The sequence below is a fragment of the Microtus pennsylvanicus genome, chromosome 20 (assembly GCF_037038515.1).
Source record: "Microtus pennsylvanicus isolate mMicPen1 chromosome 20, mMicPen1.hap1, whole genome shotgun sequence".
Classification (NCBI taxonomy): domain Eukaryota; kingdom Metazoa; phylum Chordata; class Mammalia; order Rodentia; family Cricetidae; genus Microtus; species Microtus pennsylvanicus.
The window spans coordinates 25,606,759-25,622,419 of record NC_134598.1 but is presented as its reverse complement, the minus strand read 5'-3'; positions in this window follow the sequence as shown (position 1 = coordinate 25,622,419).

Sequence of the window (15,661 nt, the reverse complement as noted above, 5' to 3'; positions counted from 1 at the left end):
CGCTAATCTTTGAGACTTCTGGTTACTCTAATGTCTGTTTTCCCTGCTCACCCCATTGTCCCCAGCTCTTTGGACAATTCAGAGGATGAAGAATCACCAAGTAGCACTAGCAGCTCTCTGTTTGGAAAATGCTTCTGAAGCCATCCTTCCATAAGTAGATAGACTATCTCCCTTCCAAGGAGCTGCAGGTGTCCGCTTGGTAAACATGCTGTGCTACAAATCACCATGTTCCCAGCTGCCAGCAATAACAATACACAGCTTGCATCGTCCTCAATGTCAGGTCACATGTTTTCAACTGTTTGTTATAGGACGGTCTCACTTTGAGATACTGATTATCTTTGCTGTAGTAACAAGTGAGCTCAAAAGCTTAGCTGTCGCGTTATGTTTCTGTAGCAGAGCCTTGGCACATCTATACTTCTGCCAGAGCAGAGGTTCTCAACCTGTGGGTCATGACCCCTTTGGGGGTTGAACGATCCCTTTCTCAGAAGTCACCCAAGACCATCAGAAAACACAGATATTTACATTATGATTCATTACGGTAGTGAAATTAAAGTTATGAGGTAGCAATGAAAATAATTTTATGGTTGGGGTCACCACAATGTGAAGAACTCTATTAAAGGGTCAGAGCATCAGAAAGATTGAGAACCACTGTGCTGTAGGCTTTAAGCGGGGTGAGCTGAGCTCTGTGCTGCTATCTTCCCGTCTCATGGTGGAGGCTGAAAATCCAGTTCCTGCATTTGTAAGTCACCTCTCTTAAGATTCAGCCCTACTAAGGGGAGAGATCTGGTACCTTGTCCCTTTGGCTCACTTCCAAACCAAGTTGCAATGTTTAGGACAAAACTATCAGGCAGAGAACTACAGCAAATTTTATAAAGAAGGGTAACATCGATGGTCACAAATAGCAAAATGTTGTTAACTACCCCTGCCGCAACTTAACAACCTGAAAAAGAACAACACACTACTGTCTTTAAAGGGAAAGGAAAGTATTTAAAACAGGAGAAGTAACTTCAGTGGAAAGCAAGCATATCAAAGATGTTATCTCTATCATTTTAAAAATCACTTAAAAAAGAAGCAACAAAGGCGAGAAATACTTGTCATGCTTGAAAATGTTAAAGGAAAGAGGTGTTAAAATATGTTCAGAAGAAAAAAGTGTTTCTAACCAGAGATGTGACCATTATTAGAAGGAAATCATTAAAAATTTACCTTAATGGGAAATATTAGATAATATAGAGGAATCTGTGGAATAATATTGAGAAAAATGGGAACACTTGAATGTTGCCTTAAAGAAAATGAAAATTACTATTAAAATTACTATAAAAACATAAGATTCAGGAAGTTAAACAAGGGGACCCAGACCATCCCATAGGTCAACGTTATAAAAGTTTAAAGATAAATACTTTGATTATGAGAGAAATGTTGTAAAGAATAGGAAAAACTAAAAGTACCTGTCATATAAGCAATCAAGGAGACTAAGTTAACTTTGGGTAGCATCACCTGACGTGCAAAGGAAGAGAAAGAAAGCCGGAAGCTGGATAGATATCCTCTTCCTGAACAGAAAGACAAAGATCCTATATAGAAAACGAACAAACCATATCATGAACGTATAAAAGGCTGATACAGCATTTACAGGTTGGGCCCATTCTAGTAATACACACTATGCTTAATGTTAGAACAATCCCCAGTGGTTTTTGAAAGAACAGGTTAAGTGAGAAAGGTCCGACGATTATCTCAATGCATGTATAAATGCTTTGGCTAAAACTTAACCTGCGTTGGAGCTGGAATAGTGGTTTAGTTCCCAGCACCCACATGGTGGTTCACAACTGTCTGCAAACTCAAGTTCAAGGGCATCTGACACCCTCTTCTGGCTTCTGAAAGTATCAGGAATGCTCATGCCACATAGATATACATGCAGGCAAAACACGCATGCCTGTAAGAGAAACTAAATAATCGAAAAATTAATTCAATACTGATAATTGATTTTAAAAACACCTAAAATATCAGTGAAAAGAGAACTTTTTAAGTGCTAAGTATGACCTTCCTAGGCAAAATAATCAGAAAATATTTTGTAGTGTATTATAATCGCTTCCTTTAATAATACAAATAAGACTGTCAGCATAGCTGCTAACCAGTGTTCAGTTTTGTCAAGAACAGTAATAAAAGCAAAGGGGACAAAGCAGGTAACGTGACAAGGAAATAAAAATTATCACTTGCAGCATAAAAATCAATAAATTTGCCATATAAAATATGCAAAGCAATTAGTTTTTGAAGCATAGGCAACAAGGAAAAATAGAGATAATAACATGCTACTTATCCTCCAGGAAATATTAAGTTATTAGAAATAAGTGTAGTATACTCTATCGGTATGCAACAAAGATAGAACATTTTACTGAAAGGCACAAATAAGTCTTCACGTGGATGACTTTCCTACTATAAATCCAACTCCTCCATATAAACATAAATATTGAAATCCCAAAACATACCATTTTGAAAATTGGCAAGTTCTAGTTCTACTTATTTATGTCTTTTTTTTTTTTCCACTGCTGGGATGGAACACAGAGACTCCCGAATGCTGACAATCATTCTAGCATTTGCTGCTCCCTCAACCCATCAGAAGTCCGTGTAGGACAGACGCGGAAGGACAGGGTATCAGGCTGCACTCTCCAAAGCAGGCCTGAGTATTGGAGTTGGAAAGCGGTCACCACTGAAAACCTCCAGAGACCTAAGAGGTGAGGAAGATTAAAGAGAATACGTTTAGAAGAGGGGAGTGCATGTGTGTATGTGTGTGTGTGTGTGTGTGTGTGTGTGTGTGTGTGTGAATGCATGGATGCGTGTGTGTGCGCATGCGTGTGTGCGTGTGTGCCCACACGTGTATTTTGTACGCTGTGCATATATTTGTTTACGCAGGCACATGTCCATTTTCACCCATGAGAGGGCCAGAAGAGAACATCAGGCGTCTTGATTTATTGCTTTCAGCATCCTTGTATGAAGGTCTCTCACTGAACCTGAAACTTGTCCTTTTGATTAGGTTGGCTGGCCAGCAAGCTCTTAGGATCCCCTGGACTCTGCCTTCCCCACGAGTTGGGGTTCTAAACAGCATGTACAGTCATGGATTGTCACGTGGGTCCTAAGAGACTCAAGCCATATCATTATCATACTTGCTCCGTAAAAACCTTTCCCCACTGAATCATCTCCCCAGTCAGAGGATGTCTTAATTCTTTTGTGTCTTTAAGTCTCTCATCCAAGTACTAACCAAGTCCGACCCTGCTTAGCTTCCAAGGCAGGTTCAGGGTGGTATGGCCATAGATTTATCTTTAAGTCTTAAAAAAGAATATTAGTGCTTCTGTTGTTTAGTCTTTCGAAGTGCAGAGCGATCCTATAGTAAATGGTTTAGTATATTAACTGATTTGTGCTGGGGAACCAAGAAAGGCTTATCCAGAAGATAATCAGTGGGGGATAGAATTTTGAGTCCACAAAGGTGACCAGAAATGGTGCTATGTTTTCTATATGGCACAGCATTTTAAATAATAATAGGGGGTATAGCCAAATAGATGATTCTTTTATATGAATGAAAGTAGCTACTAATGCATTGAGAAGTCTCATTTAAAAAAAACAACAACAAGTGCTTCTACTTTAATAAATTAAAACACCACAGGAGTAATATTTTGCCATGAGTTCTAGGCTTGTAAAGAATGATACAGTGTAACTCCAGGGGTTTGGGTCAGGTACTGCAGCGAGAGCCCCATTATTGGGCTCCAGCTTTGAATGGGCCTTGGGTTTCCCTTTTAAGAAGCTTGTATTAGTGGACAAAGAGCTTCGTCTCTGCTGACAGGAAAGCTAAGAATAAGTATGCTTTATGAGTCATGCAAACACATTTCAAAAGGGCTTTCTTCTATTCAACATCTGCAGCAGCCTTTCCTGTCCTTTCCTGCTACCTCAGTCCAGGTAGAGCTGGCAGACCAGGGAGAACGGACAGTGGTTATTTTTACCCCCCATTGAATTTCAATAAAGGAAGACAAAAGAATCCTCAAGAACAAACGATACTCAGTTCTCTGTCTTCAGAGACAAAGTGTGGCCGAGAGTGAACCTTGGAGACAGGAACTAAACAGAGGAGGGATCTTTTTTTTTTTTTCTTTTTTTTCAGTTTGGAGTTCACACCAGTTCACCAATGTGGAAAATTCTGCCACCCTGGTCAAGACCTTATTTTGCTGTCTTTAGTGGACACAATCGTTTCTGACTTGGGTAGTATTCAGCCTTACCTGGGAACCTGTCTAATTTTGTCTTTTCATGAGCTCATCTACTTTCTTGAATTGCAGAAAGCTGACATTTGGGGGCTCTGTATGTGACATGATGATATTGTGGCCAGACGTCTAAAAATCAGGAGAGATTTTAAAAATAGCATTTTTTTTTAATAATAAAATATTGACGAGTAAAAAAGTATCCCCTGATCTTTTCAGGACTCAGAGAAGTAGGTGCAGAACATTTTTGAGTAGGGACAGAACAACAATGTGGTGTGTGTGTGTGTGTGTGTGTGTGTATGTGTGTGTAGCTTTTAGCTGAGGAACTAATTCCCATACTCATCAGCAGTGGTAGGGCTTGGAGGCCAGTTTGGCCCTGACGAAGTGGTGGGGATTCATCGCTAAACACAGTCATGACGGAGTAGTGGAGAGATGTCGGGTTCTACACTTCTCAGAAGCCATTTTCTTTGCTCATTTTTAACTTTCCACTCAGCAGGCAGATCGGATACGCTACTGTAAGGCTACATAGTTCAGAAAGAAGATGGTCTGTGCTTAAATCTTGGAAATAAAGACACATAATACATGCATTCAAATTATAAAACACACACATACACACACACACACATACATACATATATATGGACACCGGCTTCTAGCTTCTTTCACACATTCTTGAGACAATAGAGATTCTCACAGCAGAGTTTTCTCCGTGACATTGCAGCTGTGTGGTGCACTGTGCTCGCCGAGGAAAGGCTTAACAATATTTATTGCTAGGATGAATCCCTTTCTAAGAAGAGGGAAAATATATTAGTGTATTTACTAGCAGAATGCCTGTATCTTGATGGCTTGGCCTCAGAGAGAAACAAAAACAACTCACTCTGGCCGGGATATGCTCCTTCTTATACCAGCTTAGCAGATCAGCAAATGTCCAGCATCCAATGCAGCCAATAAGTCATAACAGCTGCCTAATGAATCCTCAAATTAAACGCTTTTATTTTTTCCCCTCACTCTATGCCCCAGCATGGCAGAGCTAATGGAGGGCAAATTTTACAAAAACAGTTAAAACAGTGCCAGCTCTCACAAACAAAAGGAGGGGCCATGGCCAGCTCGGGCGCTGAGGACCTGCAGCTGCAGAAGGCAATTTGAAGAGGTAACAACCTTCTCACTCCACGGAGCTGGCTGATTGTGCTGCAGCAGGTCCCTTCCTTAATGAGAGACCTCTCAGACCCCGCGACGGTGCCAACAGAAGTGCCTTCCATGGCGGGTCCGCTGGTTGCCATGATTTCAGAACTGGCTCCGGTTTCTCTTTGTTACGTTCATTGTGCTGCAAGGCAGCAGAAGAAACAGAAATGTGCCTGCAGGGCTTTTGATGGCGTGCGCGTTTTTCCCCCCCTTTCTCAGAGTTTATATCTGTTGCCATCTGTATCAAAATAACATTTTTTACACACAGTATGAATGCCCACTCCTCACAGACACAAAGCATGTTGGTTGTTTATCATCCATCCCCCGCCCCTCCCCAGCTCCCTCTAGCTAGCCCCATCATTTCCATCTAAATACATATTCTTTTTGTAATTTTTTTGTTAGTCATTCATGTGTCTATTCTCTTTCTACTTCATTCTTACATCCATCGGAGGGTCTGGGGAAACACATTTTACAGTCACAGGATTATTTAGCTAAAGTTTTTAGGTTTAGAGCTTAGCTAGACCTATCTTATAGGTGTCTCACAATTTCCGCAGCTCTGAATTTTGGGAGTTGCTTGGAAGAAAATGTCACACCGTCTTTGTGCCTCTAGTTCACCCTCATAAGCTTGGGAAAAGGTGGTCTTTGGAGAAAAAAGCAGCCCTGAAAGATTTACAAATATGTCACAAAGGAGTGATCGAGAAATCAGGAACATGAGATGCTCCACTGTCGTGGAAGGTACTATCTTATTTAAAAATCATCACCACTGTTATCTGGTGGGTTCAGTTGAGTGCTGTGTTAAACAAGCTGCCATTGCTTTCTATAGCAGCTGGGAGACGTGGCATTCCATTCCAAATGCAAGACCAGCAACCCTTCCCAAGCAACAGCAACAATAACGGAAATTTGAGTTCTAGGTGCTTTGTGGATTTATGAAGGGACACATTTTCCCAGCTCTAGGCATTGCCATTTCAGAATAGCATCTGCATCCCACTGTACCTAAAAGGTGAAGGATATTATAAGCTGTGTGTGCAAATTGTATCTGTCTATCAACGTGAATGGAGTGTTGTCACCTACATGGAATGGTTACCTACGGAGTGTCTACTGAACTCTTCCACGGTCCAGGAATACGATATCTAAAATGCAGGTTTAACTCAGAGGTAGACCACAAACATGTGTTGAGCATGGACGAGGCCCATGTCTGATGCTCAACACAAGTAAATAAACAAACAAACAAATAAATAAGTGTTCCTCCACCAAGTAGTTGTGCTAAAATATGACGCAAAAATACAAACCCCCTTCAATCAAAGATAAATTAATTGACGGAATGACTGAAGGGTACACAGATATGACCGGCATCAGTCATGGCTAGATCTGGAGGGCAGACCATATTAAATGCAGTAGTTTAGCTGAGCTTCTCTCTGTGGGCAGAGTTCCTCCCCAGACTGACAAGGCAGGAACACGGGTCAAGGAGCTTTTTCAATGGGGTTCGGTGGAAGACACCTTTAATATTGACACTCAAGAGCTGAGGCAGAAAGATTTTGAATTTCAGGCAAGCTTGGCCTGCCAAGGAAGATTCCAAAATACTTCCTCCCAGGCCACATCATCTTAAGTAGAAGATCAATATCTTCTCTTGCAAAGTTTCTGGAATTCCTTCAAATGGTTAAAGATGTCATAAACCCCTTTAGTGACCTGAACAAGGAGACAAAGAAGTGGGATTATGGAGAAGAAAGGTGCTGGGTCACATGACCTAGATGGTTCAGAGCTTGGGTGTGAGTCATGTGTCACGTTCTTGGAGAGAAGATTAAGACTCACTTCATAACTGATCAGACCCCAACCACATTTGACTTCCCAAATCAGGCTTTGGGCCTACCACCCCAGAATGGGCAGAGTAAGGAAAGTCGTTGTGCTTATTGGAAGGGAGAAGAACAAATAAAAAATGTTTATTTGTGGTGTTATTCTGTGCAGCAACAAAAGGATATATGATTTCATCACCAGAACCACACACAAAAAAGGATCATATTAAAAGAACGTTAAAACTATAATAAAGAAAACCATCTGAATAATTGCTATTCACTGGACATGGCAAATGTCACAATATGTCATAATACGAAGCACTTTCTCGTTTAACCGCCTTCATTTCTTTCATCAACATATGATCTGATTGAAGTCAAACTTTCAAAAAATGAAGTAGACTGTCCAAATCCACACAAGAAAGAAGCAGAAGCAGAATTGAGCATCGTACAGCAGCTGATTTGGGAGACTTCGTCCTCAAGGTCTCTGCTGCAACCCTGCTTTCAGACAACAACAGCTAGTAGGTACTTATTGTGCAAAGGACCGATTATGGGCCAAGTGCTAAATTCACTCGGAGTGTAAGCAGTTTATCTTCTAAGCAAGGTTTTGTAGCGATAAAGAGTGGACACAAAGCATGAGCCTCCCCTCCGCGTGAAGAGACAGAAAGGCTAACACAGCGCTTTGAATAGCAGCCCAGGCCTTGCCAGGTTCAGGGAGCGGGTTGTCCGCAGGAGGATACAGGAGTGTTTGGAGACGGAGAAAGGCCAAGCTAGGCAGCACTTGATAATACAAAAGAAAACAGGGAGTTGTTTGTGCAGCCAAGTCTCGGGGGCAAGTAGGAGTGGATAAGATTAAGAGCTTTGATGGAGTTTTTAGCCTTGGAGAAGAGGGACACCTTTTCTCTTAAGACAAATAGGAAGGAAGGATGAGACAAAGAAAAAAAAATAACGGCTCCTTTGTTAAACAAAAGGTCTGTGTGTTCAGGCTGCTTAACTCTTTGAGTGGAATAAATGGAGTCTACCCCTGTAATTCAGTTCTGCTCCTGCTTTCCACAAGGTCAGGGGCCTCTTAACAGTCGCACAACACTGGGATTTTAGCTGGCTTTACATAGATTGAAAAAGGCATTCGTAGCGTTCGATGGGGGGAGGTCTGGCCAAGTTGTCTTGCTTGTTTGTAAACCTGCTTGTGTGTGTTAAAAGAGTTGTCTTTCCTTCTGCCTGATCTTTAAACGCTAAATACCCGTAGAAGAACTAGGTTCATGATTCTTCATAGATGAAGAGGTGAGTTGTTGTTATTCACGAGTTAGTACCCAATGTGTTTAGAGGAAAGAAATAGACAGGGCGAACTCATTAGCCGCCATCTGTAATTTAGATACACTGGCAGCTGGAGGTGACAAACCGTTGCCTCATAATTAATTGACTTAGATCATTTTAAAATTAATTAGTTGAGAAGTACAGCTGGGCAATGATTGATGTGCAGGAGGCCCCTGGAACTCCCATCAGACATCAAGGTCACGCGAATGCGGCAATTTCACCTTTCACCTGGCTGCTCGGCAGTAATTCAACCAGCCAATTGCTGACACCCTGGCTAACTGTCTTCTCCAGGTCCTTCTGACGCTGCCAGAAAAATCTGCTGAAAGTGGGTTTTCTAAATATTGATCTATCCTAATTATAGCCCTATTATTCTGAAATTAAAAAAATGAATATATACCATTATTGAGTGATCAATACCTCCAGGCTCCATAGTAAGTCATTTATTTAGTACTTTATTTCTTTTCCTCAAGGAAAGTCCTGATGATTAGATATTTAAGGAGATAGCATAACATAATGTTGAAAGTTCATAACCTCTCTCTCAACTTCTTCATCAGAAAAAGGCAATTTTCAGAGTACGTTTTTCATGAAGGCCTAGACAGATCAAACGACTTAGGCTCCACAGGATTTAAAATAAAAACAAGCCGCCACAACGTTATCATTCCTTTTCCTCCTCATCACCTGCCAACACTGACATAGATTTTGAGTATCTAAACACTTCTAAAGAATTGGCATATGTTGACAGAAGTAACTGTCCCGAGAATTCCATGAGGCATGCATGTGATGGACAAGGGCACTGGCGTGTGGAGAGCCCTGGTGGCTGGCCCAAAGTGACCTCACAGTGTATGAAAGAATCAAAACTTACCCCCAGAGCCCTAGACTGCAAAACAGAGCTTTAAGTCACTCTGCTGTGGTTGCTCAGTTTTTCTTGTTTTGTCTGTACTCCAGGTATCCTGAATGGAATCCTGTCCCAGGATGAGGGAGCATGTGTGTTTGTTTGTTGTTTTGGCTGTCATTACAGACACTTGTAACCCTGTCTCAACAACAACAAAAACAACAACAACAAAAATTACCTCTTCTGAGACAACTTTCTTGCTGCGGCATGTGTGTATACCTCTTTTATAGCATACAAGAACCTGTAAGTTGAGTAGTTGATAAAAATTTATGATGTCATCAATGGCTTTAATGGCGCCTTTCCCTCAAAGCATCCTAATGGAAGACGGTAGACTTCAACCTTACAAAGAAAAAAAAATAGTAACTTAATGTCAGATATTCAAAATGACCTTTGGAGAAGATGCATTGAGTTAATCAATTATGGTACTCCATCTAAGCTGGTTGCACATGAGGCTGGAATCATCAGAAGTTGCCAGCCGTGCAATGGTAAAGAGAGAGGGCACAGGAAGTGGGAACAGCAGTGAATAGAGAGGCTTTTTTTGTGGGATCCAGATCACTGCAGGATGAAAAGAACTAGATATGACCGGCGGTAACAGCAATTGCATCAGTTATGGCTAAGTGGTATGCATTTATATTTTGTCCTTAGGTAAAGTGTAAATTCTTTCCATTCGGGGTAAGTCCCATGTACCTTTGGACCCCAACATGTAGTACATTTCCTCTATTATTAGGGGGACTAAATGCCTGGATAAATTGTTGGCACAAGTAACTGGTTTCTAAAGTCTCTAGTTTCTCTTTCCTTTATCTTCCTTTCTGCATCTTTTTACTGTTTTGCAAGGATTCTGCTTCTAGTTTTCCTCTCTCGCTCTCTTCCCACAGTTGCTCCCAGTTTTGTTTCTCTGATCCTTGCAGCTCCAGGTGTCTCCATGCTGAGCTGCAGGATTCTAGAAGCTAACAGGACCCGGGCAGGTCCTGTTAGGGATGCCTCACCCCTTAACCTCAGGCATCTCTTACCTTATTTTACTCCCTACCTTCTTTCACAGACCTGGAATTATTCCCCAGGGTTGGGGGGGGGGGTGTCAGACACCGCAACTGAAAACATAGGTTGGTGCTGAAATAGCCTGAGGAATGAGTGGCAGCCTGTTCTCTTTTTAGTGGCTGATCTGGGTGCTGACTTTGCGAGAGGACCAGGCTGGTGAGTCACCTTCATGTTAGAGGCTCACCCAGGGAGAAATTTTATTGCTTGATTGCTCTTAGAGAATGAGGTTAAAGAAGATTTAAAAAAAAAAGCAGAAAAAAATGTCCAGTTTTAATAGTTTAACTATAAAAGATTTCTACACTTCTGGCTCTTTTTTCCCCATCTGTTAGAAAAAAGAAACCATCTCTGGGCCTTTGTCTTGCAAGCCCACTTTCATCTGCTCTCCAGGACTGTACAGTGCTATTCAGGAGGAAGGATGACAGAGGCTGAACTCACACCTCCCCTGGTGCCTTAAAGGCCATCTCTTTTAGCAGCTAATCGACTGAACAGACAAATCCGCAATTCGTGCTTATATAGAATTTAATCAGATCCCCTCCCGTTTATTCTTCTCGCCTGTCTTTCAGAAAGTAAGGTTCACCTCGAAAGAGCTTGGAATCAATTCTGAAAATATAAGCTCAGCTTTTTTCCTGCCTACAATTGTTCTCGAGATGCTAGGCAGTGACCTAATTCCCCGTCTCTTCTTCCAGACACTGCAGGGATTTCAGTAAAGCCACCTTCATCCCTCAACTGAAAACATAACCCAGCGCGATGACCTTTTGCTGCAAAAGAAAACCTGGGGCTCTCTGAAGCTTGTATTTTTACAACACATTTCCTTTAGACACCAGTTATAGAATGCCTATAGTATGGTTAATTATTTCAAGAGACTGTAGGGAATATCATATCTTATTAATGTGATAGCAGGGTATTTTGTGCTTGGCTCTGGAGTTAGACTCCTGGGTCAATGGCTTCCACCATCACTTTGAGGGGTGCCACCTTTGGAAAATTAAAGAATACCTCTTCAGAGTTTTCTCATACTAAATGAGGAAGATGGTCCCATGTTAAAGAGCTTGGAGGAAGACTCAAAACAGATGGAGCTAGATATGCACAGAACATGGTGGCAACTCAATATGTAATACTCAATGAAATTTAGCAAATATGGTGGCCAGATGAATAGAGAAACAGAAAGAGAAGAGCTAGTGTACTACACACCTCTGATTTTAGCCATATTGGATGCTGTTGCCTGGGTTACTGTCCAGTGAGGCTGTCCAGACTGATGCTCAGGGACTCCTAAAATGCCCTGAATCTCTAACTTAAAGTTCAGACAGTCTTATTGGTTAATGTTTCTGCCATGGAATCAAAATAATTTTGAATTTCAAGGTTAACCAGATAGACATTAACAATAAAGTAACCATCCTAGTCTATCAAATAAAAGTACCTGGTACTAGTCTAGTATTGGTGATGCTTTCTGGGAAATTAGTTTTGTGAGGAGGCAGGAGAAACTCCTCTCAAAATTATAATGTGGAAATAATATTCTTTAAAACTGTCATCTTAGCTGGGCAGTGGTGGCACACACCTTTAATCCCAGTAATTGGGAGGTAGAGGCAGGTGGATCAATGTGAGTTCGAGGCCAGCCTGGTCTACAGCATGAGTTCTAGGAGGCCCAGGGCTGCACAGTGAAACCCTGTCTTGAAAATAAAAAAAAAAAAACCAACCAACCAACTAAACAACAACAACAAAAGTCATATTTTTAGAGAACGACATATAGTTATTGACAGCACAGGTGCATCCTCCTGCCTTTTTCTTCAGTGATTCTGGTACAAAGTACAATGTAGAGACCACCCTCACTATTGCTGACTGCGCTGGACACATAACAGGCTGTTTCTCATGTAGAAGAATGGGAACATGGCGTCTCAGTTGTGCAGTGGAATAATGACTGTGGTGTTCCTGAAAGCATGGACTCTGGAGAGAGAATGTCCAAATTTGAGTGCGGAGGCCCTGTTTACTGGCAATCGGGTCTCAGACAACTCACTTTGATCTCTTTGTACTTTAATTCTCTCACCTCTTAGGTGTGGACCAAGCATTCTTCTCTGAGATAAAAAATTATCAGAGTGGTCATTGTTGTTACTATTATCAAAGGTTAATTTTATGTCTTCTTTTCATGGGCTTGTCTTTTTTTTTTCTCACCCAGTAACAGGCTTTGCATACCAACTTGGTCCAGAATAATCAAACTACTTTTAGTTGCTAAGTTGTCCATTTTAGTTGCTAGGTTGAAAGACCATCTCGGAGTTTTTCAATGGAAATTTGCTTTTTATTTTGGAAGCACAAATGGACGAATGTGAAATTTTGACCACTTCATCAAACAGACCTTACTATTGATATCCCCATTTTGTACAAAGGCTGCTCAGAGAAGCTATGGAATTAGATGTTAGTATAGTCTGCTAGTTAAGGCAGATAGCCAGGCACCAAGCTACAAGATCATTTCCGCCTCTGCCATGGCTAGTCAGTCGCCTTACCTCATTTAACCTGTGTCTTCCAACTTCCAAATTAGGATAATAGGGTATTTCTACCCACACAGGGGTGATGGGTAGCTTAGCTAATTGACGTCTGCAACATCCTCGGAGATAAAAGGCGCAGTGCGGATGTAAAGGGCACTAATGGGAGAACAAAGTGAGATTGTCAGGATGATGAAGATGTAACAGAACTAATAGACACACTGGGTCACAGGACCCGGTAGACCAGGAGGCTGCGGTAACACGGAGACACAATGCCCACTCACGGTTTGGAGAAGCCCACTCAAAGGACGCATCTTTTCACACTTAACAGTCGATTTATCTGTGTTGCGACTCCTTCCATCGTCCCCAAACACAAGGGTTTGAAAAATGGTCAGTTTCCCAAGAAATATCCAGGCCTTCTCCTATATTTTGCTGAATCCTGGGCTCCATAACTTTGAGGCATTTACTCTAGATAAAGGACCAGAGATTCTCTAGGAGAAAAAAAAATTAGCTAGATACATATATTTAAAAAAAACAAATTTTAAAAGTTACTTTTCTCCATCTCCATGTTCAATTCAATTCCAGTCAAAAACCCGTTTCACCTGTCTGTGTTTGTGGTAGTAAAGCCGCCATTTTCCCTTTATCCTATCTTGTCACTAGATCTAATATCTGGGCCCGAACCATCTGGTTTGACAGCCATAATAGTTGAAATATTTTTCCTCGCAGTCCCCAGAAATGCCCCTTGGGGCAAATAAGCATTTGGCAGACGGGAGTAAATATCAATAGGCAAGGACATTTCCTGCTTGCTCTTTCTGGGGAGATCTGTGGGGGAGTCGAGCAAAGGGTAAGGACACCTGCTGTTTAGTTGACAGTTTTATAGAGCCATTTCAGCCGGGACAGGCATTTTTCAAGGTCCCAAAGAATTTTATCTCATTTCTATTCCGGAGTAGATAATGAAATAGCATGTTGCTACTCACCTGCACGTGTCAATAACCTTGAAGGGTTTTAAAATTTTGCAGAAATTTAAAAAAAAGAGAAAGAAATTGCCCTCCATAAAAAATGCCTACGTGAACACAAAGTTCTTTGAGTACATTGCTCCCCCTTTCCTATCGCCCTTATCGGTGTTCTTACTGACTACAGATATCCTTAAAAAGTCCAAAGGGACCATGAGTTGAGATCCGAGAGAGAAACACCTAACATTCCACCCACTTTAAAAATGTAGCTAGATAGACTTGACGTGTAGGTACCTAGGGATGGAGTCATCAATTTGCACTCGGTGGCATCTTGAAGGTGACATCAGTGTAGCATTTTGGATCTTATGTATTGACCATATCAACATTTCATGCAAATCTCTTAGCTTTGCATAGATCACACTAAACTCAGAGGCCAACTGAACAGCAGGTATTTGAGCCTCTTGCTTCCTTGAACTTTTGCGTTGAAAAATTGGGGATTAGTGAGGACTTAAAACCTATTGACATTCACCATAATCATCTGAGGTGAATGTTAGGGAAAGAATTAAAGAGACCCAGTAGAGCAAAAAGGGAGTTTTGGTCTGACTTATTTCCCTTGAGTAGTACACGGTATCTTGAGTTTGTTTTCGAATTCTGCTCCAGTATGCCAAATTCATACATGCAATCTCAAGTTTGCCACGAGGAGTCCAGTCATTTCCAATTTTTTTTAAAAAAAAATAAGCTATAAATAATATCAACAATGACAGGATTGTATTGGTTTCCTCCTGACGCATGCTGGCCGCTGGCTTTTTTCATAATCCTTAGGTGGAAAGTAGGAATTCTGTGTGAGCTTCAGGGTGATCCGTGGCCTTTTCCAAGATTAGCTGAAAAGACAGCTTGCAGGAAGTAGGCGTCCTAGCCAGACACTCGTTGTGGGGTTTCTCAATTATTTGTGTAAGAAGGTTCCTGGCTTTAAACACGGGGAATGTAGCTTCCCAGGCCACGAGACAAAAATAGATGCCCGTCTTTCTCGCTTCGCAGGATTTATGTGCAAGCAAATTATCCTTCTTCCTTTCCCTCACTCCCGGCTCATATTCTTTTTTTTTTCTTCCCATGGCAAGCGACAGTACTGCTTGGTTTCTACTTATTAGGGGTTGCTCATGAGATGGCTCACTTCCCCAGGGGAAGGCTTGTGCAATGGGCAAGGCAGGATCACACTTACAAGTTCACTGTGATTCATCTCAGTAGTATTTCAAATGGTGCCGACCCCCCCCCCCCCAAATCATCATCGCACGTAAGCAGAGCCATGCTTAAGATTGCTTCTGGAAAGGTGGTATGGCTCATAGTGTTTTCATGTGTGCCTTGATGATACGCTAATGGCTAGCTTTCATCGGAACCCATTGGTTCATTTTTAATTGCTACACACTTGGTCCAGCCACGTTAAGGATTCCTCGGGTGAAGCCTGTGCAGTAGAAGCCTTGGCTGCTTTCACTCCCTTGCGTCTGTCTACCCTGTACAGTATCTGCATGTTGTGCTAACAGGAAGCTTCCAGGATTGAGCATTAATCTCGGAAGAAAAGCCATTATACAGGAAGAACATTGGGAAGTGTATCTATTCCATTTGCCTTGCACAGAGTATGTGATCTTTTAAGGAGCATTAAGGGGGAAAAACAGTGAAAGAGTGTTTTTAAATATTTTTTTAGTCCCTTGTTTTTAGAAAGGAAATGATTCATTTGGAATCTGTTCAATAGTTCAGGCAAAGGTCTCTATCTTTGTGTAGACTCAATCCCATCCAT